We start from the raw sequence: 26,302 nt of genomic DNA on the forward strand, positions 1-26,302 counted from the left end.
AAATCCTTTGATAGAGGGGACCAAACTGGAGGCGCAAGACTCTGACTCCCAGAATGGGGAGGTGCATTAGAACAGGCAATGAAGAAACAGAAAAATAGAAAAAAAAAGTATAACTTGAACATTAAAACACGAAACTACTGGGCCATGATAAACACCCTAAACCTAAGAAACAGGCCTAGCAGAAAGACAGGATTTCAATGTAGTCCACAAATCTTCAATTTCATACAAGAATCACAGAGGAATCTCTGGATAATTTAATAATTTGATGATAATTTCCTGCCTAGGACTCTAAAGCCTCAGCCAAGAAGAAATAGATCAAATGAATGAATATGACTGCATGAAATTGAAAAGTTTCTGGTTGCCCAAAACAACAACAAGAAAACAAAACCAGTTTTCAAAATGGAGGAAAAGCTCCACCAGTTGTTCTTTGGGCACAGGACAATTACTCAGCATTTCCAAAGAACTTAAAGTTTTACAGACAAGGAACAAATCATTCAATCATTGTTGGGCACTGGATTCAAAAAGCCATTCTGAGATGAAGAAATAGAATGTCTAATAAATACATCAAGCCTGCCAGGATCTGATGGCTCACACCTGACATCCTAGCTATTCAGATGTCTGAAGTTGGAGGTTAGAAGTTTGAAGCCAGCTCTGGGGCAGGAAAGTTCGAGAGATTCTGATCTCTACTAAACCAACAGAAAGCTGGAGGTGGGAGTTTGGGCTCAAGTGGTAGAGTACCAGTCTTGAGCAAAGACTTTTTTAAAATCTCAGGGACAGTACCCAGGCCCTGAGTTTAAGGTGGAGGATGAACACACACATTAAAAAAAAACAACAAAAAAACACAACAACACAAAGTCATTGTCACAAAGCAATGATCTGTCAAGAATTCCCTGCCTGGTCTCTGACAGATCTTTAAACCACAGCGATTCCACACCTCTCCTGGTCAATAAGATGCCAGCAGGAATGTAATCCTCCCCAAGCAGGCTGTATTTGGAAATCGTGTTTTCTTTCATGTCCTGGAAGGAGCTGTTCTCCAAGACCAAGTTTAGCTTTTCAGGCTCCAGATTCTTCCCCAGGAACTGGCAGATCTTCTCCACAGTGCTCCCCGTGTCCTGCAAGAAGAAAATGCAGGAGAAGGAGAACACAGAGTGGCTCTCAGAAGGAGGGAGCAGTGGAGGCAGCACAAGAAGGGACAGGCAGCCAAGAGCAATGACAGACTCGTGTGACAGAGGCTAAGCTGGGTGCAGGGAGGGAGAAAGGGATGGAGGGGGAAAGGAACAAGGACCAGAGGATTTAGTCCAAGCACTGAATACCTGGGTGTCATTTTATGGTTACTTCTGAGGATCATAGTGCAAAACTCAATCTGACAGTAAAGTCCCAGAATTGTGTGTGTGTGTGTGTGTGTGTTAGTGAGACTTGAACTCAGAGCCTAGGCCCTGTCCCTGAACTTTGTCACTCAAGGCTATGCTCCACACTGTGAGCCGTACCTCCACTTCTGGCTTTTTACTGATTCTTTTTTTTTTTTTTTTTTTTTTTTGGCCAGTCCTGGGCCTTGGACTCCGGGCCTGAGCACTGTCCCTGGCTTCTTCCCGCTCAAGGCTAGCACTCTGCCACTTGAGCCACAGCGCCGCTTCTGGCCGTTTTCTGTATATGTGGTGCTGGGGAATCGAACCTAGGGCCTCGTGTATCCGAGGCAGGCACCCTTGCCACTAGGCCATATCCCCAGCCCTTTACTGATTCTTAAAGATGAGAATCTCATAGACTTTTCCTGCCCCAGCTGACGTCAAACAATGACCCTCAGATTTCAGCTTCCTGGCTAGCTAGGATAACAGTCATAAGCCTTCAGCACCTTACTTCATGAGACTCTTATCTCCAGTTAATCACTACAAAGGTGGAAGTGGAATTGTGGATTGAGTGGTAGCATGCTAGCCTTGAGTGAAAAAGATAAATTATCCAGGTGCAGAATTCAAGACCCAGACCTGCAGGCACACACACACACACACACACACACACACACACACACACACACACACGCACGATGCAATGTTTAGATCCCCTCACTTCACAACCCATTCACCACTGCAGATCCTTTATGAACTTTGATTCACCCCAGAAATACTAGCCGGACACAAGGACATGCTTCAGATTTCTGATGATGTAGATCACCTTAAAAGGAGAAAGGAAGAATATAAAACATCATCACCATCTTTCCCACTCACAAAGCCTGATCATATCGCAGCCAAGTTCTTCACAATGGGATGAATATTGAAGGATCAATCATTTTGCCAATGTCTTATTGAGAACATGAATTTATTTTTGTTTGTTTGTAACAGCTCTGGGGCTTGAATTCAGCCTGGGTACTATCCCTGAGTTTGGGCCACTGTGTCAGTTCTGGTTTCTGGTGGTCCATGGCAGATAAGAGTCTCATGGACTTTCCTGCCTGGCTGGCTTTGAATCACGATATTCAGATCTCCGTCTGAGTAGCTTGGATTACAGGTGTGAGCCACTTGAACTGGATAAGACATTTAGTTTTATGTACATTTAAAAGTTCCTATGTGAGGCTGGGAATGTGGCTTAGTCAGAGAGTGCTTGCCTAGCATACATGAAGCCCTGGGTTCCATTTCCTCTGTACCACATAAAGAGAAAGAGCCAGACGTGGCACTGTGGCTCAAGTGGTAGATTGATAGCCTTGAGTAAAAGAAGATCAGGGACCGTGTCCAGCCTCAGTGTAAGCCTCAGGACTGGCAAAAAATAAATACATAAAAAATAAAAATAAACTTCCTATGAACGAAATATTTGGCTTGGGATAAAGGAACAGGAGGAAAACGCATCATGTGATGCCTATGGAATACTATGGAGCAGTGTGAGGTTTCTGTGCCTTTCTGTGGAAAGCCTCAAGAGGCCAATGGAAAAACAGAGCTGGGTGTTGCCACAGGCCTGGCTGACACTGAAGAGGAGCCACAGGGATGTGGCCTTTAGTGACAGAGGCTCAGGACCAAGTGCTCACCTCTGCAGCCAGGAGGCATTGAAGTTAAACTGGGGTTGCACCCAGGAGGTGTTTGCTGAGCCAGAACCCAGACTTCTCTGAGGAGAGCACACTCCCAAACACAGACGCATCCACTTATTGGTAGCCGCAGGGTGCACACAGCTGAGCATTCACTAAACCTGCTTTAAAGCCAGCACTCCTAGATTCAAACTGCAATGACCTTGGACTGCCCTTGAGCTGGCAGTCACAGCGAGATGACAGGGCATTTGGACACCGAAGTCTGACTTTGTGTTTGGGGAATTCTTCCAGACCTTATCTTTCCTTTTATTCATTCATTTCTGGCACCGGTGCTGAGGCTGGACATGGCTCTCCCACCATCCTCAGATTTCTGCCTCCTGAGTAGCTAGCAGGACAGGCCTGAGCCACTGGCAAACTGAAAGATCATTTTCAAAAACCTAAATAGGCCAAGCACTGGTGCTCACACCTGTATTCCTAGCTACTGAGGAGGCTGAGATCTGAGGATCACAGTTCAGAGCCAGCCTGAGCAGGAAAGACCATGAGACTCTTCTGTCCAATGAACTACCAGAAAACCAGAAGTGGCACTGTGGGCTCCAGTGGCAGAGCACTAGCCTTGAGCTGAAGAGCTCAGGGACAGTGCCCAGGCCCAGAGTTCAAGCCCCATGGCTGACAATAAAACAAACAAACCTAAATAAATTAATTACATTAAAACAACGTTTTATATTCAAAAGGAAAAAATCTGGATGTGATTCTCCTATGAGCTCTGCGGCAGTCATCCTCATTACAGGACATCACAAACACCCAATTCTGCCATAGACCCAACCCTACTGCGTTTCCCCAGTCCCTTCTCCTGTCCACTGGGCACACAGGAATCCCTGTGAACAGGCTGGCAAGAGCCTTGTCTCTGAAGGAAAGGAAAGGGATGAGCTCCTACACCATCCACAGATGGGAGGTTGGAAGGGGTGGAGGCACCGGCCCGGCCTTTGCCACACAGCTGTGTCCCATCCATTCACCTCATTTGGGATAGGTCACTCATTCTTCAGCACGAGCTGCACCTAGGCTGACTTTGTGACTTCGGGGCTGTAACCCATGAGAGGGAAGCCATGGCAGGCCTCTATGTGCTCCTGGCCCCAGGCCACTGTCACTGCCCCTGGGAAGGGTGGTACTAGAGTCTGGAGGGTCATCCTGAGTGGTGAGCCAATAATTAACCTATTATTTTATTGCAAAACTAAGCTGATGATAAAGATATAGTGTGATTGTCACCACGGTATTTTTATTAAGCAACTAGGAAATGGTTCCAGGGCCTTCTCTGCTCATCTGATTTTCAGTTCATGACAGGGAAACAAACTACAAGAGGAAATGGAAGGAAGCAGGCTTGAGGGCAAGTTTTTGTCTTTAATTTTAAAATCCTTTGTTATGAGGATAGGTGTAGATCTCACAACACTTGCTAAAAGAAAGGGCTTGAATTCTGGCTCAACACCTTCAGTCCAATTCACTAATATCCCCCCAAAATCACTGCCAAGTGTCCTCAACTCATTTTTCTTTTCTTTTTGCCAAGGCAGGGGTTTGAACTCAGGGCTTGGGTGGTATCCCTGAACTTCATTTGAGTCATAATACCACTTCTGGCTTTTTCTGTGTATGTGGTGCTGAGGAATCGAACCCAGGGCTTCATGCATGCTAGGTAAGCACTGTACAGCCAAGCCACATTCTCAATCCCTCAATGCATTTTACGTTTGGCTTCCTTTTTTCCTCAGGCTCTCTCTACTCCAGGATCTCAGCCATGATCCTCCATGTCAGGAATTTCCATGGCTCCTCGGGCTCCTGGGGCAGGGAGAGTTTCTCAGACTTCCTTTATCCTGACCTTGCAAGTTTGAACACCACCAAATATTTTTGGAACATCACTGGGATGGGGTGTGTGAGTGTGTGTGTGTGTGTACATGTGAATTAGTGTAGTGAGTTTGTACCTACCCCTGTATGTCTGTTCACATCACATGAGCCCATTTCTATGAGGTTCAGGAGAAAACAAATCTGAGTAGCATGGCAGTGGGGAATTGTGTGCATTGGGCCTGGTGGAACAGGAGGGACCGGACTTCTGTCTGGAGGACAAAGTCGCCTGGTCTGACCTGACCATGAGCACCCAGATGTTAATTCACTGCAACAGCATTCAGTTAGGGCACAGGTGCCAGGTCACATGACACTGAAACAACACAATCTCACGTTGCTTTATTATTTATTTTTCCAGTCCTTGAGCTCGAGTTCAGCGCCTGGAAGCCATTCTTGTGTTTCTGTGCTTAAGGTGGGCAGTCTACCGCATTAGCCACAGCTTCTGGCATTTTTGTTGGTTCATTTGAGATAAGAGTCTTCCAGGCTTTCCTCCCTGGGCTGGCTTCCAACCTTGATCCTCAGATCTCAGCCTCATGAGTAGCTGGGATTGCGGGCGTGAGCCATGAGTGCCTGGCTTAAAATACAGTGGTTAGTTTATTCTGCATCCAGTTCACCTGTCCAGGATTATTTGACTATAGTCCACATCTTTGACTCTGGTTTTGTTTTAGGACACTCACCATATAAATGAGAGTTCGGGTCGCACCATGAACTGCAGAAGGAGAATGCCAAATTTCCTGGCTACCTATGTTTTTAGGTTTAAATGGGCATTGTCCAAATCGTTACAGATTACTTCAAACTGACCTTGGCCTTGGAAGTGAAGAAAGACTGGACAGAGTTGAATAGGGAAGTTGGGGGAAACCTTCCTTCCTGTCCACTATTAATTTGTATCCATTTTCAACCTCAATCCATGGGGAGTGATAAATGTGGCCACAGATTGGATCCACGTGGATTGGATCCCTTGGATTGCATCAGAGAGGGACCCTCAATCAACCAATGGGTTCCTGGAACAAAAAGAATATTGATTTGCTTGTTACTTGCCTTGGCCACCGCAGTCCTCATAAATCCTCTAGGATTTCAGCAATTGTGGGTATTGCATGTGAGATAAATCACACATGACTTCTTTTACGGTATTTTTGTTGTTGTTTTTGTTTTGTATGGTCAGGCTGGCCTCATGTGCTTCACATGGGTCTTTTTTGTCTGCCTTGTCAACATCGAGTGATATTCCATTTTGATCACTTAACCTGGTTTGGATTGTGCAGCCGTTTCTCTGTGAATATTTGGGTTTCATCCTCTGGGCTGGTGCTCTACCACATTAGCCACAGGTCTTCAATAATGAGCTACTATGTGATCCCCACAAGGAGAGCAGGAGGGAGTTGGGGCCACAGGCCTGGGACATCCAGGACCAGCCAGGTAGAACATGAGATGTGGTGCTGTGTCTCCGGTTGTACAGCATGAGCCTTGAGCAAAAGAATCTCAGGGGCAGTGTCCAGGCCCTGAGTTTAAGCCTCAGGATCGCACACACACACAGTTCTATGCATTCACCAACTTACATTTCTCCTTGGCAGTTTTAGGCCGGATGCGGTGAAATCTGGAACCCTCCATCATGAGTAATTCACAGGGTGTCATGGGGTCAGTGAGCACCCATAAACCTCGGGCCTGGGAGGTGAGGCCATTTGGCTTCGCCTGGGATACCATGACACCCTCTCCGTCACAAAGGGGTCACCATAGCCTCTTGCTCTCCCCTCCTCTCTTTCCTGGGAAACCCAGGATAGCCTGCTTTGCCTCTGGCCATGCAGCATAGTTTTCTACCAAAATCACCCAAGCAAATGCACAGCCTGCAATATTTCCTATCACCTTCACCCCCAAGGCTGAGGGGCAGCATGGCCACTGCTTTGCACCTTGCATCAGCCTCAAACCATAAGGTTATCCCTGAAAAATGCCTAGAATCACGGGGTGCCGGATGGAGGCCGATACCCTGGAATGTATCTCTGTGAGTGAGGGATAACCTTGTCCCCTCACCACATCCCATGTCACGTCTCTTTCAATCATCCCCAATTCCCTTATTTTATTATTTTTTGTGCCAGTCCCAGGGCTTGAACTCAGGGCCTGGGCACTGTCCCCGAATGTTTGTGATCAAGGCTACTTGCTGCTCTCCCTCTTGAGCCACAGCGGCTTTCAGATGCTTACTTAGAGAAAAAAGTCTCACAGACTTCGTTGCTCCAACTGGCCTCAAACAGCGATCTTCAGACCTCAGCTCACTGAGTAGTTAGGATTACAGGCAGAAGAACCGGCACCCTGTTTATAGCTGTTTCTTAAGGTCAAAGTCATTCAAAGCCCCCAGCTGGCTGAGAAAACACCCCCCCAAAAGTCCCATGGTTCTCCATGACCTAATATACCATTGCCCATTTCTTGAGCGCCACCTTCATTCAGGGTGACATTTGGCTGGTGTTTTACATTTTGAATGACATGGATTAAGTTGCAGGAAAAGCTTTCTCTGCTAGACATGTTTTGGTGTGTTTTGTTTTTTTTTTGTCAGTTGTGAGGCTTGAACTCAGGGCCCAGACACTGTTCTTGGTTGGTAAAAGTCCTCATTACTACAAGAATGGTTATTGTCGAGGCCTCTGAGGACCCCTCTCCTCACTTCTCTGCAGGAGATGCCCAAATGTTGGAGTCTCTAGGACCCCCTTCCCCCTATGTCCCGGGGGAATGCCTGAACCCCATACTGTGATGGATCATGCTAAGGTGAGGAGAAAGATGTTGAGGCCCCCCGCCCCGGTCCCCTCACGTGTGGAACGGCGGCGGAGAGAGAGACATCAGGAGACGGTTTGATGGTCCATGCGCCTCAGCCGCGCAGAGGGTGGGCAGAAGAATTTATTACGATGACAAAGGCGGAAGGGGAAGGATTTGGGGTGACTGACTGATTGGCTGACTGGGCTGCCCATCAGGTGATGTCATGAAACTTCCCCTATGGACGGGGACTCCAGCCCCCCAAGAGCTGGGTCTCTGTAGCGGTCCCCGCCATGATGGCACGCACATGTTCGCCCCCCAGGGGCGGGGGCTCTCTTCCTGTTACAGACGGAAGGGGAGGGGACAAGCTAAAGCCAGCTGTGGCCTCTTAAAGGCACAGCTGTCCCCAACAGTTATTAGGGCCAGAGGGTGTCATGGTGTCCTCTGGCTACCTTCTGTAGCTTAGGCACATTAGGAAGTCCCTAGGGCTGGGGGCCTCCAGGGTCCAGATCTGTGCTGGGCACAGCAGTGTAGAAAGATGATGGCCTTGAACTGCAAGTTCCCAGGTGGTGACCTCAGTGAGGGATGTTATTCTGTTAAAAGAGACTTTTGAAAAGGTCAGGCAAAAGGCTGACAAGTTCACAGGGCTAGTTAACATGAATGGCATAGGAGAACATACCCTGGGCATAAGCCAGAAAAGTTCCATTCAGAACATAAACCCAATTGTGGCCAATTACAAGGAAGGAGGGATAGCTGGAGGAAGTGTTTAGGGATACTGGTCCGGTTTGGAGTAGCCAGTCAATATATATATATATACATACAACTGGCAGGAAAAGGAAAATGGACAGGTATGGGCATTGGGTAGGTACAACTGTTCCTCCTGATCTCCCGGCTCTGATTAGTTTTGAAAGGGCGAGACAAGGCGACTCCGTTTAGGATGTGACATCATTCTCCTCTTACTCCTCTCCATATCCCTGTTTCCTGGACTGGCTGAGTCCCAGGAGTCCAGGTGCTTGTTGCTGGGATGGCATGCTCCCATCGGCATTCACGGGGTTTGAACTCAGGGCCTGAGCACTGTCCCTGAGTACTTCTGCTCGAGGCTAGTGCTCTACCACTTGAGCCACGGTGCCACTTTCAGCATTTCTCTGGTTCTCTTGAGCCAAGCTTCCAGTCTGGCTCTTTCCTGGTTAATTGGGAGATGGAGTTTTAGAGAGATTTTCTGCCTGGGCTGGCTTTGAACTGCAATCCGAGGCGTTTTAGCCATAAGAGCCCTTTTTATATCCAATTAAAGCAACAAGGAGAACAATAGGAACAGAGCTCACCTGTAACTTGTTGAGAATTGGCCAACAATTACTTGTCAGAGTTCTGTCACAACACTTAGAGAACAGCAGATTGAATGAGATCCATGTGCCATCAAATCAAATCATCATTTAACCTTACTGGAGGGTGGAAGAGAACACAAATGAATAACAATCAAGAGGGAAAACGTTCAGGATAATGTAAAAGTCTCAGCTTTAGCAGTGGCTGTGTCCTCCATCTTGCATTAGCAGGCTTCATTAGCCACGTGTGATGGAGCCAGGCAGGAGAGATCTGGGCAAGGCTGTAGAGGCATCTCTGAGAGTCCTCTGGACAGGCTGTCACACCTCCTGCAAGATTCTACACAGACTGTTTAAAGACATTTGAAATCTCCCAGTATTCCCTTGTTGCTTGTTTTAAGTACTCTGGCTTTTGTAGGCTGATGCCCTTCTGGTTCAAGCAGGGTGAAAAGATTTTCCTAGTCACAAAATCCACACGGCGAGCACACATGTTAACCTGTATTCTATGAAACAAAATGTTAGCACTCTGGTTGTTCAAATTCTTTATCTAGAAATGTACTTTAAGCCTTTAAATGTAGAGAGAGAGGCTTTTATACCTTTGCCTAAGCTTTATTTGCACCCGAAAAACTCTGGAACCCAGGGGGCATCTAGCCTCCTGGCTGCCTGTTTTAAAAGAACCATTTTTTCTTTAGTTCCGGCTACTGTACGACCTTTGAACTCAAATGACAATTTTTCCTTAATGCAAGAATTCCAATTACAAAATTAGAAACATCTATCCATTCAGCTTTCCAATAAATTAGTGAGAAATATTAGCTTGCTTTGCCTTTTTTTATACAGTTAATGAGAATTTACTTTTATCCCCACTAGTTTATTATACATACTTTAAAACACTTGCCTGATTATATGCAATTTAAGATAGTTAGGAGTCTTACTTATTACATCACAGTATACACATAGAATTTAGTACCTGAATCATTAGACTGATATCCAAAACAATTGTAACACAAGTACTTTTACCAGTGTTCACCAGAATTACAAACACAAGAAATCCGGTCTCAGCATCTTTGCCTTTTCAATATATCTAAATTGCAAAAATAGCATAGGAATCAAATCACATCTGATAAATAAACTTTTTAACCATTAAGAAAAAACTTTTCCAATTCTTAGTATATCTGAAGGGGCAGTTTTAGAAATTCCAGTCAAATCACTCATTGCTGCATATTAGGACCTTTTGGAATTTCCTTAGACATATTTGTTTGCACCCAGACAATCATCTTGGGTTTAAAAACCTGGGGTTTTTCCTTGCTGTAACTCCACTACGAGCTCAAGGGAAATTTTAACACAGAACTTAAGCAAATTAACGTAGTAGTTAAAGAGGCAGTAATTTTTAAACCATGATGCTAGATTTTATATGCTTTTATCCACAGACAAGTGGACAGACAGACATACATAGACAAACAGTTGTGCACAAGGTTTGAGCGCTTAAAATTGTTTTTTGATTGGCCATGTAAGTTTTCTGGAATTCCAATGGCAAAATGATATTATTTTGCCCATATTTATTAGAACAATGTGGTCGGTTAAAAAAACCAAAACCTTTCCTAGGAAGCAAAAATTTTCACAGATTCAGGCTCATAGCAAGACATTTCTCTTTCCTTTGTTCTCCCAAATTTATGAAACATTAGCAACAAAAACCTAAAACCCTTCTCTTTTTTCTCTTTCAAAGCAGGTTAGACAACAGATATTCTGTAGGTGAGTCCAGTAAATTTCCCAGGCCACAGAGACGGGGAAGTGGGCACAAGGGCAAGCCAGCCCAAGAGTGGTGTGTGCAGCCGGCCCTCCCCTTGCCCCCCCCCGTCCCGCTGCCAGGCTCGGACACGCGAGCCCTGCAGCATCTCTGGGGGCGGCGGTGATGGCGCGCGTCCTGGGGCGCGACGTTGCACCGCAGTGGCCGCGTCGCTCCAGGAACTCCGTGCGTGCTTCGCTGCCCCTGCACCCACCACCATAGCCCTGGTGACTGTAACTGTGGGAAGCCAGGCCCCACGCCACCAAACTTCTCTGCACTCGCCATACCCTATGGCCCCGCTGTCCTCCCGCCTCCGCTGCTGCCACGTGCTTGGCTCCGAGGCGTGGGTGCCTTTGGGCCGGCCGGGCCCCGCTGCTCCCCGCGGTTCCCTTCACGCTCTGCCTCATCATTCCACTGATGGGAGGAACTACACACACCCAGAAAATACCATTCACGATCCAAGGGCTTGCTCGTAGATAAAAAACCTAAGTTTCCCGTGGGCTTTTCGCCCCACATTACAGCGCCATTATGTTGGGAACCCTTTCACCCTCACGTGTGTTCCACTGGGCGGAAAGCTGGACTGCGGCCCAATATGCAAACCTTGGCGGTATGTAGACGCAAGAACGCCCCCCTCCTGCCCCTGAAATGAAGGACACAGAACACGCAGGCATCTCGGGGTAAACTTCTGGAACTCCCGTCCTTTTACTCAGGGGAGGGGTTTATATGACAGTAATGGCGGCAGGAAGGGGAGGGACTAACTGGGTACTAGCGATAGGCTGATGAGCTGTCCATCACAGTGATGTCACGGAACTTTCCCCAGAAGTGGAGATCACAACCCACAAGACCGCCCCCTTGGGCTCCGCTCGGCGCCATTATGATCCATGTGCTCCGAGACGGGAGGTGGGGCTGGCTTGGGCCGCCTTTCCCGTTCCGGACCTGGGGAAAAGGTAGGAATGGATAATAGCCACAAAGCCCCAGGGTGGGAGAGGGGACAGCCTCTCAGGACCGCCCCCTTAAAGGTATAGCCAGAGACCAACACAAGTGGTAGAGCACCAGCCTAGAGCACAAAAGCCCTGATTTCAAGCTCCAGGACTGGCACAAAAATAGATAGGTAGACAGATGTTTTTGAGGAGCCTCCATCCTATATTAAAATGAAAAGAATTACTGAGGTTACTTTGAGAAAAAAGATGATTTGATATTGAAGAATCATTGCAGTTGGCAACTGGAAAGTTTCTAATAAATAGAACAGGACAGGTGGGCCTGTCCTGGAATACAAGAAATACATTGAAGGGATTTCAAGAAGTGAGAATTAGATTAAAATCAAATATCCACAGAGAAATGACTGTGCAATACAAAACAGTTTAACACAACAAACTGGAATACAACTCAGTGTTGAAAATGCAGACAGCTCAGACCCATGCTCCACCGCTTTCAGGAAATGAGACAAGGCTGTAGTGAGAAAAAAAAATATATTCTGATTGTTCTCACATACAAGACCCAGAATTTCCAAAGTCCTAGAGGAGATAAGAGGATTGTGGGGGCCAAGTCAGTGGCAAGCAAATCAATATTCAGCTGTTGTGGACAGTACCTTTATAAGATGTCAAAATACTAGCATTGGGTGAGATACGATTGAAATAAACTTAACACTACTTATCCCCACCAGATGTTAGACTTGACAAAATTTGTATCATTAAGGTTTATGGTATGTAGATTGTACCATTATGATATATATGTATACATACATATATGTCTGTTTGTATGCATGGATATATTCAGATAGAAATGGATAGCCTTTGTTTTTTTCTCTGTCCCCAGGAACCCACTGATTGATTGAGGTTCTCTGATTCACACCACGGGAGATTCCAAGTAGATCGGATCTGGGACCTCATTTGACTGGCTCCCCATGGATTGACTATAAATGGATATAAATTATTAGTACACTGGAAGGAAGCCCCTCCCCCATCTCCTCCCACTTCCTGATCCAACTTGTGAGGGAGGGGGGCCTGGGAGCTGCTCCTGTGTTTTTGTGGTCAAGGCAGGCAACCCATCACTTGAGCAGCAGCTTCACTTCTGGCTGTAGTGTTGGTTGACTGGAGATAAACGTCGTCTGTCCTTTCCTCTGGGCTGGGATCAGATTACCAATCTCAGATCTCAACCTCCAGAGTAGCTGGGATTACAGTGTGAGACATTGGTGCCTGGATACAAAGACAATTTTAGTCTTAAATTTTTAAGCAAAGCCAGCCCTCAGACCTTTCACCTTCGATTTTCTCTTGTAGTTCAAATTCCCTACCGTGAACCCAATACCAGATGAGCACAGATCAGCCCCCACAGTTGCCCAATAGAAATCACACTGTGTTTTCTTTATCATCAAATTCATGTCACAACAAAATGAACGAAGTTAATGATTGGCTTCACCACCCAGGATGGCAATCCAGACTCTGCCACCACCTCCCCAGTGGTGGTGCCAGTGGTCTGGGAACAGCAGTCAGGCACGCAGGGACTCTGCCAAGGCACAGGACTACGTGTGGTATGCAGGCCTTCCTTTCCATGCCGTGGGTTTCAACCCTGAAGTCATAAAAGTAGCTCATGAGATGTTGGTTCTGAAGGATGAGGACATCCTCACGGTGACCTACCCCAAAACTGGTGAGCACACAGGGTGCCTACTGCATGGGACAGGACAGGCCTGTGCCCCCACTCCCTCCCAATTTCCAGGAAGGATAGTGCAGTCACTCATTGCTGAAGGACTGGGGCCCCCATGGTAGATTGCTAACTGTGAGACCTAAAGCTCAGTGACTGTGCCCAAGCACCTGGACTGGAACCAAAAAATTAAATAAATAAAAGATTTAAGGAGCCTCCATCGTATATTACAATGTAAAGGGTGGCGTGGAGGTTACTTGGAGTAGCAGATAATTTCAAATTCATGGGCAGTGGCTGGCAACTGGAAAGTTTCCAGTAAATAGAAGGAAGTGGCCAGCCAGTCCCAGAATGCAGGGAGTCCTGTGTGAGTGACTGCTGGGAGTGGAGGCAAGCACAGAGGATACACTACAACTGAAATGTTCTGGAAATTCAGAAGCAGGGATACACAGAAGTGATTTCAAGGGCGGCTGAGAGGTGGATTAAACCCAAATCTCCACAGAGGATGGACACATAATTCAAAATACATTAAGAGATCAAAATGGAATATTACTCAGTGTTGAAAATGCGGACAACTCTGACCCATGCACCACCAATTTCAGGACATTTTCCCATTTGAAGCACATGAGACAAGGCCATAGTAAAAAATAATAATAATAATTGTGTGCACTAACATACAAAGCCCAGAAATTCCGCAAGTCCTAGAGGAGGTAAAAAGACTGTGGAGGTCAATCCAGGTGGCAAGCAAATCAATATTCATTTGTTGTGAACAGTATAGACTTATAAGATGGCAAGATACTAGCTTTGAATGAGCTATGATTGATATGAACTTAACACTACTTATCCCCACCGGATTGAACGGTACTGACGTTACTATCATTTATGGTGTGTATATTTTATTATGGGGTGTGTGTGTGCTGTATATTCAGATAGAAATGGGTGGCCTTTGCTTTCTCTCTGTCCCCAGGAACCCACTGGATGATTGAGGTTCTCTGTCTGATTCACACTAAGGGGGATCCCAAGTAGATCCAATCTGAGGACTTATTTGACCACGCCCCTTGGATCAAGACTGAACGTGGATACCAATTAACCATAAACAGGAAGGAGGGCCCCCGCCTCCTCACCTCTCACCTCACCATCCACCTCTTCCTCAAATCTTTTTTTTTACCTCCAAGGCCAAGGTCAGTACACAGTGCTCAATAACTATTCTAGGGCTGGGAATGTGGCCTAGCATGCATGAAGCCCTCGGTTCCATTCCTCAGTACCACAAAAACAGAAAAAGCCAAAAGTTGCGCTGGGGCTTAAGTGGTAGAGTGCTAGCCTTGAGCAAAAGGAAAGCTCAGGGACAGGGCCTACGCCAGGATTTCCAGTCCCTAGGACTGGAATAAATAAATAAATAAATATTCCATAAATGCCTTTTAATCTTAAAACTTCATATAGCCCGGAGATCTGACATTCTCCTTCTGTAGTCACAGTGGAGCTTGAAACTTTCCTTCATGAGGTGAGGGTCCTCAGACCAAACCAGAGTGGGTGGTGTGAATCATGCCAGATAATCCCTGACAGATGAGCAGGATGCACTAAAACATGAACAAAACTGTATTTTAAGCCAGTACCCATGGCTCATGCCTGTCATCCCAGCTAAACAGGAGGCTGAGATCTGAGGATGCAGGTAGGAAGCCAGCCCACGCAGGAAAGGCCGGCCAGCTCTCATCTCCAGTGAACCACCAAAATAGCTGGAAGTGGAGCTATGGCTCAACTCGTAGAGTGGCAGACTTGGACACAAAAACTCATGTCAAAACCCAGGCCCTGAGTTCAAGCACTAAGACTGGAAGAGAGAGACAGAGAGAGACAGAGAGAAATGAGATTGTGTTTTTTTCAGTGTCATGTGTCCTGGTGCTTCTACCCTGACTCTGAATGCAGGTTCTGTGAATAAACACCCGGGTCTTCCCAGCCAGATTAGACCCGGAACATTTGTCCTCCAGGGAGACGTCCAGCTTCCCCTACCCAGCCCGCACTAGCCCTGTGCAATCCCTACCTACATTTGCTTGCTCCCGAGCTGTCATAGGAATGGGCTCCTGTGGTATGTATTCTTTGTTGCTGTATTATTTCATCCTTCCATCCCCCTTCAATGGCCTTTTGGGTTTTGTTCTTATGCCACTCCTGGGGCTTGATTTAAGGGCCTGGGTGCTGTCCCTGGGCTTTTCTTCTCAAAACTGTCATGACCACTTTCAGCCACAGGTCCCCTTGTGGTTTTCAGGTAATTGAAGAGTCCTATGATCTCTTCTGCCTATGCTGACCTGGTTGATCCTCCGGTCTTAGCCTCCTGAGTAGATGGAATTACAGGCATGAACCACCACTGCTCAGCCCCTTCAATGATTATTCCACAACAACTTATAAATCTGTGGCCAGCAAATGATAACCAGCATCTGCTCTCCTGTGCTGTGTAGATTAATATCCCAGATGCTTTTAGGCAATGCATTGTCCTTCTATTGTTTTATTCCTGGCCAGGTCATTCAGTTAGAGGAACTCAGAAATGTATTTGAAGAACAGATGCACAACCAGGAGACCCATCGACACTTTGATGTTTGAGAGAAATGTTATAGAATTGATCTGAGCAGAGATCAACATCAGGAATGTGAGAAATTATGGAAATGTGTTTTGATTTTTGTTTGTTTGATTCTTTTCTTTCTCCCTCTCAGGTGATCTACGTCATCAAAAATCTGAATGATGTTCTCATATCTGGTTATTATTTCTGGGGTTTAACAAAGCTGGCTAAGGAAACAGAGTCACTGGAGCAATATTTTGAGTGGTTTATGCAAGGACATGGTGAGTGGGCTGTGAAGTGAGCAGAAAAGAATGTCAACATCTTCTAATGCCTTGTGCAACCCTCTGCCCAGCCCACCCCAGGTTTTATCTTTAAATTTCACCATCTGTGAGTTCAATGTGCTTCATCTTAGAATTCACATTTGCTAAATACAGCACCAAAAACACACCCTTTACTCACTCTTGCCCCATGACAGAAGTTTCCTGGGGTGATTGACCCCCTGGAGCTTGCAGGCTGGGAAAGGGTAAGCTGCTCACTGGCTTCCCAGACAACAAAACTCCACATGACCACTACTTTTAAAAATTCTGTTTTGCTGTCCATTTCAGAGTTGCTCACTTGAAGTTGAGAACTCAATGTTTCTGGTGAGGCAGAACTTTTGTAATTCTCTCATTTCTCCATGGTTCTGTCAGGGTTCCACCGCCTGACTTGGGTATGAAGGGGGAGGGGCGGGGGGCGCACATCTGTGCTTTATTTACCTCATTCTTGGGTAGTCCAGGCCCTGTGACATTAGCTTCACTAGAGGTGCTTGAATGGTTTCTCCCCTCACCTAACATCTCTTACTAATCAAGACTATAGCCTGGTACAGGTGGCTGGCTCATGCCTGTGATCTCAGCTACTCAGGAGGCTGAGATCTAAGGATCACATTTGGAATCCAACCCAGGCAGGGAAACCTGTGAGATTCTCATCTCCAAGTAATCAAGATGCCAGAAGTGGAGGTGTGGCCCAAGTGGCAGATCTTCAGCTTTGAGCATAAGAATTCAGTGAGAATGCCCAGGGCTTGGCTTCAAGCCCAGAAGTCACACACACACACACACACACACACACTCACACACACACACACACACACACACACACTCATCAGTTTGACTCTTATCTACAAAGAGTGATCTGCCAAAATCAGATATCGAATAGAATTTAACAAAGTCTTACAGTGTTTTCAAGTAGAATAAACCAAGCCAGTGCCCCTGCAGACTGACCTGCTTGGTGTCTTTGTACACAGCATCATCTTTGATGGTTTTGTTTTTGTCTCCTCAAACCACAGGTGGTCCCAGACAATTTTTAAAAAGCATAAGTTCAGGCAACCACGGCCCCACACATGTGGGGGATCACACACACACTCGCACATCCCACACACATATGCACGTACCTCTCTATTACATAAGAATGCTACTGCACACAGGCAGACATTGAGGCACTGGAGTCATCTGAGACCCAGCCTGACCTTCCTAACCCCCCCACATCTGTGGCAGAAAACAACGCCCCTGGTGGCAGAGGCAAGAACTTCAGAGGAGACCACTAGACGTGGAGCCAAGGTTGCTGTGGAGTCCATCTCCCAGGGGGAGACGGTGGCTTCACCCCCAGGGCAGGCAGAGGATAGAGGGAATGCCAGGACATGGAGCCTTAGAGCCCTGGGCCCTTCTGATGTCAGCATTCCTTCCCGGCCTCCAGGTGTTCTGGGGGACTGGAAGAACCACTTCACCCCAGCCGAGACCCAAGCCTTCAAGAAAACCTTCCAGGAGAAGATGGCGGGACTTCCTGCAGAGCTCTTCCCATGGGACTAAGTCCAGACTTATCTCTGTGTCTCTGGAGATGAAGACTTGTGCCACCATCCGATAGAAATGACTGGACTGTCTGCCAGAGGGAATCATAGCACAAATCCATCACTCAAATCTGGAGGTCTGAATTTTCCTCTTGCATCTTCAGTCCATTCATCGAGGTGGGCATTAACCCTTCTCCATCCAGGGCATTATTAACTTAATTGTTATTATAAAGATCCTGTACAGAGGGTTTGCAATGACATGAGTCAGGTTATGAGTACATTTGCTATCCTGTATCTTGCCTTCCCTAGCTCTCTTCATCACTCCCTCTCATCTCCACCCACAAGTTGCATAGTTCATTTCATGCATGTCCAGTGATCTCCACTGCTTCCCTTATTCACTTCCCCCTGTTATGCGTAGATTTTTGGTCCTCAAAGGTGGTACCACCAAAGAGCCGATTCCGATCCAAATGCACAAGAGTCTTTAGTGCTAGCTCGAGCCTGGTCTCTCAACCATCACCAATGCAGTGGATCTGGATTGGAAGCCCCGACCCTCAATAGGCAGGTTTTTTTTTTAAATTGTGATTACAGAAGGGGAGGGTATTTCCAACTTGGCAGATACGTGATTGGATGGCATTAGGCAGCAAGTCGTGTCCTATTTCTATTGGCTATCGACCCTTTCAGTTATGTATATTGGCTTTGATAACGGGAACTGGTCTCCATATAAGGAACTGACAACAGGTGGTCACAAAGCAGTGATGCAAGTGGTTAAAGCAGGGGGCCAGAACAAGTCACAAATGGGTGAAGAAAGCTGTTTACAGAAGCAGAATATTGCAGTCTAGCTGACCAAGTACCAACTTTACTTTAATAATTGCCACCATGTTTTCCCATTACCACTAAGCAAGCTTGAGCGGGCTAAAACAATCCAGTATTCAATCTTAAGTAAACCAACGCAACAGTCACTATGGCATTTTTACTACTATTATGGTTATTTCTATAGTCTATGACTATGATCATTTTCTTTTTTACTGTTCTTTACCATGGTTGCTACCTAGGTACAGAGGGGAACAAGGGCTTCCTATATTTTTAAATGTCAAACTACAAGAAACTAGTCTCACGGGTCAGGGTGCATCCATCTAGCATGGAGTCATCACCAGGGTTAGAAGCTGTTACAATTTTAACACTAAAACTTATATTTAGTCACTCAGGTTCTCAGGTTAGCCCTTACTCCCCCACCCTCTTATACATACACACAAATACCCCAACCATAAGGTAAAGATGATAGAATAATCAGCAAATAACATTTTAATTTAAAAACTTTGCAAGAGATCTCTTGTTTCCATGTCTTAAAGTTTATTTCCATGGCTCTTTTATTCTATGGAAATGTAAAGAGCACATAATCATTGTGCCTTTTTGTTTCTCTCCTAAGATATACTCTTTTGGTCTCACTGTGTGAATCTAGAATCCTGTATATTTTATCATATCCTACTGCTTTTTAGATCTAATTTTTTTTTGCAGGTCCTGGGAGTTGGGACTCAGGGCCTGAGCACTGCCTCTGGCTTCTTTTTGCTCACTGTTAGCACTTTACATTTGAGCACACCTTTGGGCTTTCTCTGTGTATGTGGTGCTGAGGAATTGAATCCAGGGCTTTGTGAATGCTAGGCAAATACTCTACCACTAAGCCACATTCCAGCCTGTTTTTTAGATCAATATCCACATATGAGACAAAACATGAGCCCTTAGTGTCTCTTAGTGTGGTTTTCTTCAGTTCATAAGCTTTGTTCTACTTCCATCTTTTTCTCTGCAAATGACATAAATTTATTCTATCAAGAAGCTATGTAAAATTCCACTATGTATAGGTACCACATTTTTGGGATCCACTCATCTCTTTTGGGGCACCTGGGCTATGTTCTTATCTTGGCTATTGTGAATAGTGCAGCAGTGAACACAGATGTGCAGGTGCCTTTATAATATCCATCGTAGTAATGTTTTGGGTAGATGCTCAGGAATGGTATGGCTTGGTCTTAGATATGATGTATGTTTAGTTTGTGAGGTTTTCAATGGGATGTTTTTATACTTACATGATACATTTTAATGTAATGGCTACATTGATCAAGCATAACAGAACAATAAAAAAAAATCCTAAGAACTAAAACATACATCATATACTTATAATTGCATAAATATAAAAATATGTATATGTATGTATTTTATGTGTAAAAATCTTATAAAAACAATACAACGGGTGTTGCTTGTTTTCAGTATATAGGTATGTTGGGCTGTAAATTGCGGGGCTTAGCTCTATCCCTCCCCAACACGTGGGGAGAGGTCCTGGGCTTATGTATCTCTGCAGGGGATCCATACTTACTCTCTCACGTCCCCCCGGTCAGTAGGGTATCGACGCGGGAGTGGGGTCCCGGGTTTAGCCTCAGGTCGCGTGTGGGTGTGAGACCTCCATACTCGCCAGCCCAAGGATGACACGACCACGTGAGATCTTGGAGACGTCTCTGGGTCAGTTCTAATTTATTCAGATGAGAAACCACAAAGATATACCCGAGAGGCGGGCACAAGAAAAGGGAGAATGGTTTGGCCATGAGGGGTGTCCAACAGGGGATGTCAGGGGACCTCCCTCGTGGGCGAAGACCCAGCCCCCCAAGGGTTGGGTTTCAGGGGTGTCCTCCATTGTACACATGCTTTCCCCAGAAGCAGGGCCTTCTCTTCCTGTCAAAGGAGGAAGGGGAGGGACAGGCCAAGGCCAGCTGTGGCCTCTTAAAGGCACAGCTGATCCCAACATAGGTAAAGCATGAGTTATGCTTCAGTCACTGAGTAGCTGTAGGTTCAGACGTGAGCTGCCAGTCCCTAGCTGGTTTTTCCTACTCATAGGAATTAGAACTGGCCTTACCTATGAACCTGTAACCCTTCTATATAACACTTTGACAATAAATAACTATATATATATATATATATATATATATATATATATATGAATTAGAACTGTTTGTATAGGCTGTAAAAACCAAGTTCAATTTTGTTAGGAATGAATGGTGGAAGATATCATTGTTGAAGCTTCTAGGAGGTCTGCATTCACTTTCCTCTCTTCCCTGTCAAAGACTCACCATCAGCAGGGCTTTGGAAAGTCAAGTCCAAACTTGCTATTATCCACCATCCAGAATTAACCTGAAAGAAGAATACTGGCTCTAACTGTCACCAGCTTGGCAATACGGTGGATGATAGGCAATTGGGTGTAACTAGAGACATCTTGGCCTCCTGATGATGGAAGCGAAGTCCCACTCCCAGGCAGTGGGCATGTCTGAATCCCTAGAGGCATGAGAGAAGACTTGGACAATAGGATACTGTATTTGCTGGACCTATGCCAGCAACTTGCAATACTTCTTGAACTCTCAAGCTCCTTGTGATCCTGCCACAAGATCATGACAATATTCCAGACCCAACTGTGGGAACCTGTAAATGCAGAGCCATGAGGTCTGCCAAAGAGAATTGGAATGCCATTCCCTCACTCTCAGGAAGCTGAGAGTGGCCCAAGAAAGATCAATGTCTCCTAGCATTACAGACACCATGGCTTCCACCCTATGTGTGAGGTCATCTGTATCCAAGTTTCCCCAGGCCTAGGAGACAGGCCGGGGCCTATTCAAATCCTGATTGTTGGCTGCTCAATTTTGCCTTCTGTTGGTAAGAAAGTCACTAATCCTACAATTGTTCAACCCCCCAAGCCCCACTGTGGTGTTGGTAGCTTCTAACATGCTGCTACCTTGTATTTTGCACTTACTCATTCTGTTTCTAAAGAATTGGTACTAGGATGAAATATGGATCCTTGTTGTCTGCGTCACTGTTCTTTATTCTTTAGACATCCCTATGGGGGAAGGACGCAAAGTTCTACTTGTACCCCCCTCCATATGGGATCATTTTAAATTGAGATTTTCAGATGACCATGGGGTAAAAGTTTCTAAAAGGGTACTCACCTAGCTTGTGGTTGGCTGGCTAAGCCAAGGCTCCTGTGACCCCCACGTTAACCTTGGTAGTATGGAATTTGGTATGTAATTAGCTCTGCCTTTAAAGTGGGTGACACAGGTGGGCCATGTGATACAATAAGGGTTTAGTTTCATGTGACCCCTCTCTCTATCCCCAAGTCTACTCCTCCTCCATCCAGAAAGTATTCAGAGATCAATTTGTATACTAATGCTCCTTGCTAGCAAATGTTGTCTCTTCCCAGGCACTGGGGACTGAGGCCCATCTAAGAAATAATTGACAGTATATTAATATGCTCATGTGCTTTGCTAGCAAATTTCCCCAAAACATCAAGGTTTTGGTTATCTGTAAGAGTAAGAGATTCTGTATGTTAGATGGCCAAAGGATTTGTTTTTAAGGATCAGATTTTTTGTTAACACTGACCACATGGTTCTATAGTGCTATGAGCAAAAAGTATCTCTTTTTACTAGAGTTCCAGAATACTCATTGCCAATATTCATTTTTAAAACCTAAGAGAAGTTTTGTAAGACCTTTGTGCTAAGTGTGTGTGTGTGCATGCGTGTGTGTGTATGTGTGTGTAAATGTGTTCAAAATAATCTGGTATTTCATACAAAAAAAAGATCAGCACAGTGCAAAAAAAGGTAAATATGTGGACTGAAACTATTTGAGTATTAACCAACTTTTCAAAGGATAGTTACGCTGCATTAATATTAACTTTTCTAAAGGTTTACCAATGGTCAGCTTAAATGCAAATTAAAGCAAAAGGAGGCTGAAAAATATGGTTTAATGGCAGATTGCTTGTCTAGCTTACATGAAACCCTGGTTTTGAGTCCTCAGTACCTAATAAACAGAAAAGGCTGGAAGTGGTGCTGTGGCTCATGTGGTAGACTGCAAGCCTTGAGCAAAAAGAAAATCAAGGACAGTGTCCAAATGCTGATTTCAAGACCCGGGACAATCAAAAGAGTAAATAAATAAAAAAAGCAACAGGAATGTAAAGCAAAGGAAGTTAGTAAAGAAAGACATTGCAAGGAGATTAAAAGTGGCTTCCTCTGGGTGGAAAAAAGGGGAACAGTAATTTTCCTAAATAGTTTCTTTAAAGTGGAGAAAGTGGGGAATCAAGACTACCAATATTCACTTAAGTATTTGTTTATGTTGAAGTCTTTCTAATGAACACCTTTTAACTCAAAACCTATAGTTTTGTTCTCTAATGTGTCTGTTTCCCAAGGATGTGAGATGGCTTTAACACAGCACCAGTTTCCTGCATTCCTCCTTGTAATCATAAAGGTTCAACTTAGTTGCAGTAGTTTTGTTCTTAATTAGTATCCTGAAGTGCTAAACGGAGCCAAAAATGATCTCCATCATTTAATCCATTGCTGTTTCAACACTCCTTGTTGCTTCAATGGGAACTAAAGGGGATTTTTTTTTTGGTAAATACTCATTTGAATTGTTCTCCCCCCTCTAATGGGGGATGTGGCCAACTGGGAAACATCATCCTAGCAACAAGAAAAATGACATCCAGGAGGGCGCTTGTGGCTCATCCCTCTACTCCTACCAACTCAGAAGGCTGAGATTTGAGGATTGCAGTTCAAAACCAGCCCAGGCAGAAAGACCCATGAGACCCTATCTCAGACTAACCACTCAAAAATAGGAAGTGGTGCTGTGGCTCAAGTGATAGAGTGCTACCCTTGAGGAACAGAGCTCAGGGCAGAACCTAGGGCCAAAGTTCAAGCCCAAGGACTGCCCCCCCTCAACAAAAAGTCAGCTGGAGCATTATTTGAGTAAGTAGAAGACACTCCTAGTACAAAGCTGGTCCTGGCTGCAGGGGATACTTCAGAGGCAGTTGGAAGAAACTGCTGATAAGAGAGCATGGGATAGGGTCCTGTATGGATCCGCTGGCTGGCGCTCTGCCTTTCAAAAGTAATTAGCACCCAGAGGTCATGGGAAAATAGCTTGTAAGCATGCCTATGTAATGGCCATAATTGTCTACTTTGAAACTGGGCAGAAATGTATACCCTTGCCTACTAATCACTTGTTATCTTGGATAGTAAAATACTAGGGCTGTGAAATGGGGGATAATTAAAAATTAACAAAAATCCCGGCCCCCCTGTGTCTGCTCCAGGCCCAATTGATAGCAATTTTTTGGTCTGCCTCCAGACACATGAATTGACCTGGTCATGAAAGGAGGGTAAGGCTGGAGTGTTAGTAAATCAGAGCAGTCTTGTGGACACCTTGCCCTTTGGGCCTACTACTACTAAAATAGGCACGGGCAAACAGTGACGAACAGTATAGACCCTCTTGAGTGTGGAGACTGCACTCATGAGACATGGTCTCAAGCCAAAGCCTTCTATGTCTGCCCAGGACACCAAAGCCTCCTGGGAAGAGATCTGGTTACCAAGAGCTGCTGCCCTGGTACATTGGGCTTCAGAACAGGGATTCTGTGAAAGGAAATTGTGCAGCCACTGCCACTGCCTGAGAAGCTGCCTCAACACCAGCGCGGCCTGAAAGTATTTGACTGTTCCAGGCCCAGCCTGCCATCCAAGCCAACTCCACTCAGAGGAAGCCACCAGGAGAGCTTGGGAAATACATGGCAGTGAGGGCCAGCCCCCACCTTAGGTGAACTTAATAATGCTTCCGTGCATCAGTCTGCAGAACTTACAGGCAAGTCAGCAGGAGGTGCAGAAACAGTCTGGGAGACACTGCCCCTGCCCAGTTTGGGTCCAGCCCATCCCTTCCAACCTGAAGAGCCCATTTGGGTTCAGATGTTTGTCAAAATAACTTCCCTGCCACCTGGAAGGGACCCTAGGTCACCATCCTGATCATTCCCGCTGTGGTAAGAGCAGGCAGGATCCTTGCTTGACTCCACCACATGGGTCTGAAACCTGCTGATGTGGGAGAGTTATGTGGCTTAGAGGTAGAGTGATTTCCTTGCATGCCTGAATCCCGAGGTTCCATTCCTCACTACCGCATAACCAGAAAAGGCTGGAAGTGGCGCTGTATTGATTTGCTTGCCACGTGCCTGGCCATCACAGTCCTCTTATCTCCTGCAGGACTTTGGCAATTCTGGGCATTGTCCGTCAGGGCAATCACACACATTTTTTTAAGGGTTTTGTTGTTGTTTCCTCACTGCAGGGCCGCTGCAGGACATGATCACTGCACTTGGCTTTCCAAAGCCCTGCAGATGGAGAGCCATTGACAGCAGAGGGAGGAAAGGAAGGTTCAACACCATCATCTTCCACCAGTCATTCCTAACTCAGCCGAGCCTGGGGATGATGACATTTTCACAACCTCTACATTATGACTGTTCTTCTAACTCCTCAAGAGAGAAAACAACCTACAAGGGCCAGTGTCTCACAACTGCCATCCCAACTACTCAGGAGGCTGAGATCTGAGGATTGTGGTTCAAAGACAGCCCAGGCAGGAAAGGCGCTGAAAATCTTATCCAGTGAACCACCAGGAAACGGGAAGTGGTGCTGTAGCTCCAAATGGTAGACTCCTCACCTTGAGTGAAAAAGACCTCAGAGGCAGCACCCAGGCCCTGAGATCAAGCTCCGCCATTAACAACCACAACAGCAAAAAGAAGGAGGAACAAGATACTGGGACAATCTCCTTTCCACATCCTGTGAGCATTGCAGGATTTACACCTTGTACTGTACCCCACAAGACATTGTCACCCTACCTGCAGGTGAGCTTCAGAGGAGGAGGGGGGAGTGGAGGAGAAAGAGGAGGGGGAGGATATGGAGAGGAGTGGAGGAGGTGGAGTGGGAGGAATAGGATGAGAGGGAGATGGAGGAGGAAATTGTGGTGCACATCCACCCTTGGGAGGAGGTCCTAATGTTGTGACACAAAGAAACCAGCCACCCCTGTGGAACAAGGACCTGGCCACTCACAGGACAGGGACTCCTGTGTGCACGTTGCCTAGGGAGAAGTTCAAAAGTACAATGTCAACAATGGGTATCTGGACGCCTCCGCCTTTGGGAGGAACTTGCATTATCCTGGTGTGCTGCATGGGTGCAACCACAGGTGCTCCCATGGTACCACTGACCCTGAGGATACTGCACAGACAACAGGAGGAGGTTTGTCTTGTCTTTCTTGATCTCCTGTTTGTGCTGTCACCTGCCTCTTTGGGCCTGTCACCACTGCCCAGTCATACGCAGGTGCTAAGGCCACCTGACTCAGTTTCCCCACCTCCAGTCACATTCCCATTCCCTTCTCCCACATCCCATCCTCAGTCTCCAGAGAACTTGTCATCTCTCACACACCCTCATCTTCTCCCTGGATCCCTTCCACTCCCAGGGTCAAGCTGAGTCAGTGAGGCCTCTGGGTCATCTGGTCTCCCTTGAGGCGCCATTACACCACCCCCAATGCCTGTGTGGGCCATGCAGCCCTCCACAGCTCACACAGTGGATTTTTGTGGTTTTTGTGCATTTTTTATTTGTTTGTTGGTTTGTTTGTTGCCAGTCATAGAGATTGGGACTCAGGTCCTCAGCTCTGTCTCTGGTTTGCTTTTGCTTAAGACTAGCACTCTACCTCCTTTAACCACAGCGCCACCTCAGGCTTTTACTGTGTGTGTGGTGCTGAGGAATCAAATCCAGGGCTTCATGCATGG

The 26,302-nt window shown here is 46.0% G+C and overlaps 1 pseudogene; it reads left to right on the forward strand.

Annotated features, from left to right (window-relative positions):
- LOC125368439 overlaps positions 1-17,975 on the forward strand; it is a 76,640-nt pseudogene extending 58,665 nt beyond the window's left edge.
- Positions 17,976-26,302: the final 8,327 nt, after the last annotated feature.

This window comes from Perognathus longimembris, chromosome 20, assembly GCF_023159225.1.
Source record: "Perognathus longimembris pacificus isolate PPM17 chromosome 20, ASM2315922v1, whole genome shotgun sequence".
NCBI classification, from domain to species: domain Eukaryota; kingdom Metazoa; phylum Chordata; class Mammalia; order Rodentia; family Heteromyidae; genus Perognathus; species Perognathus longimembris.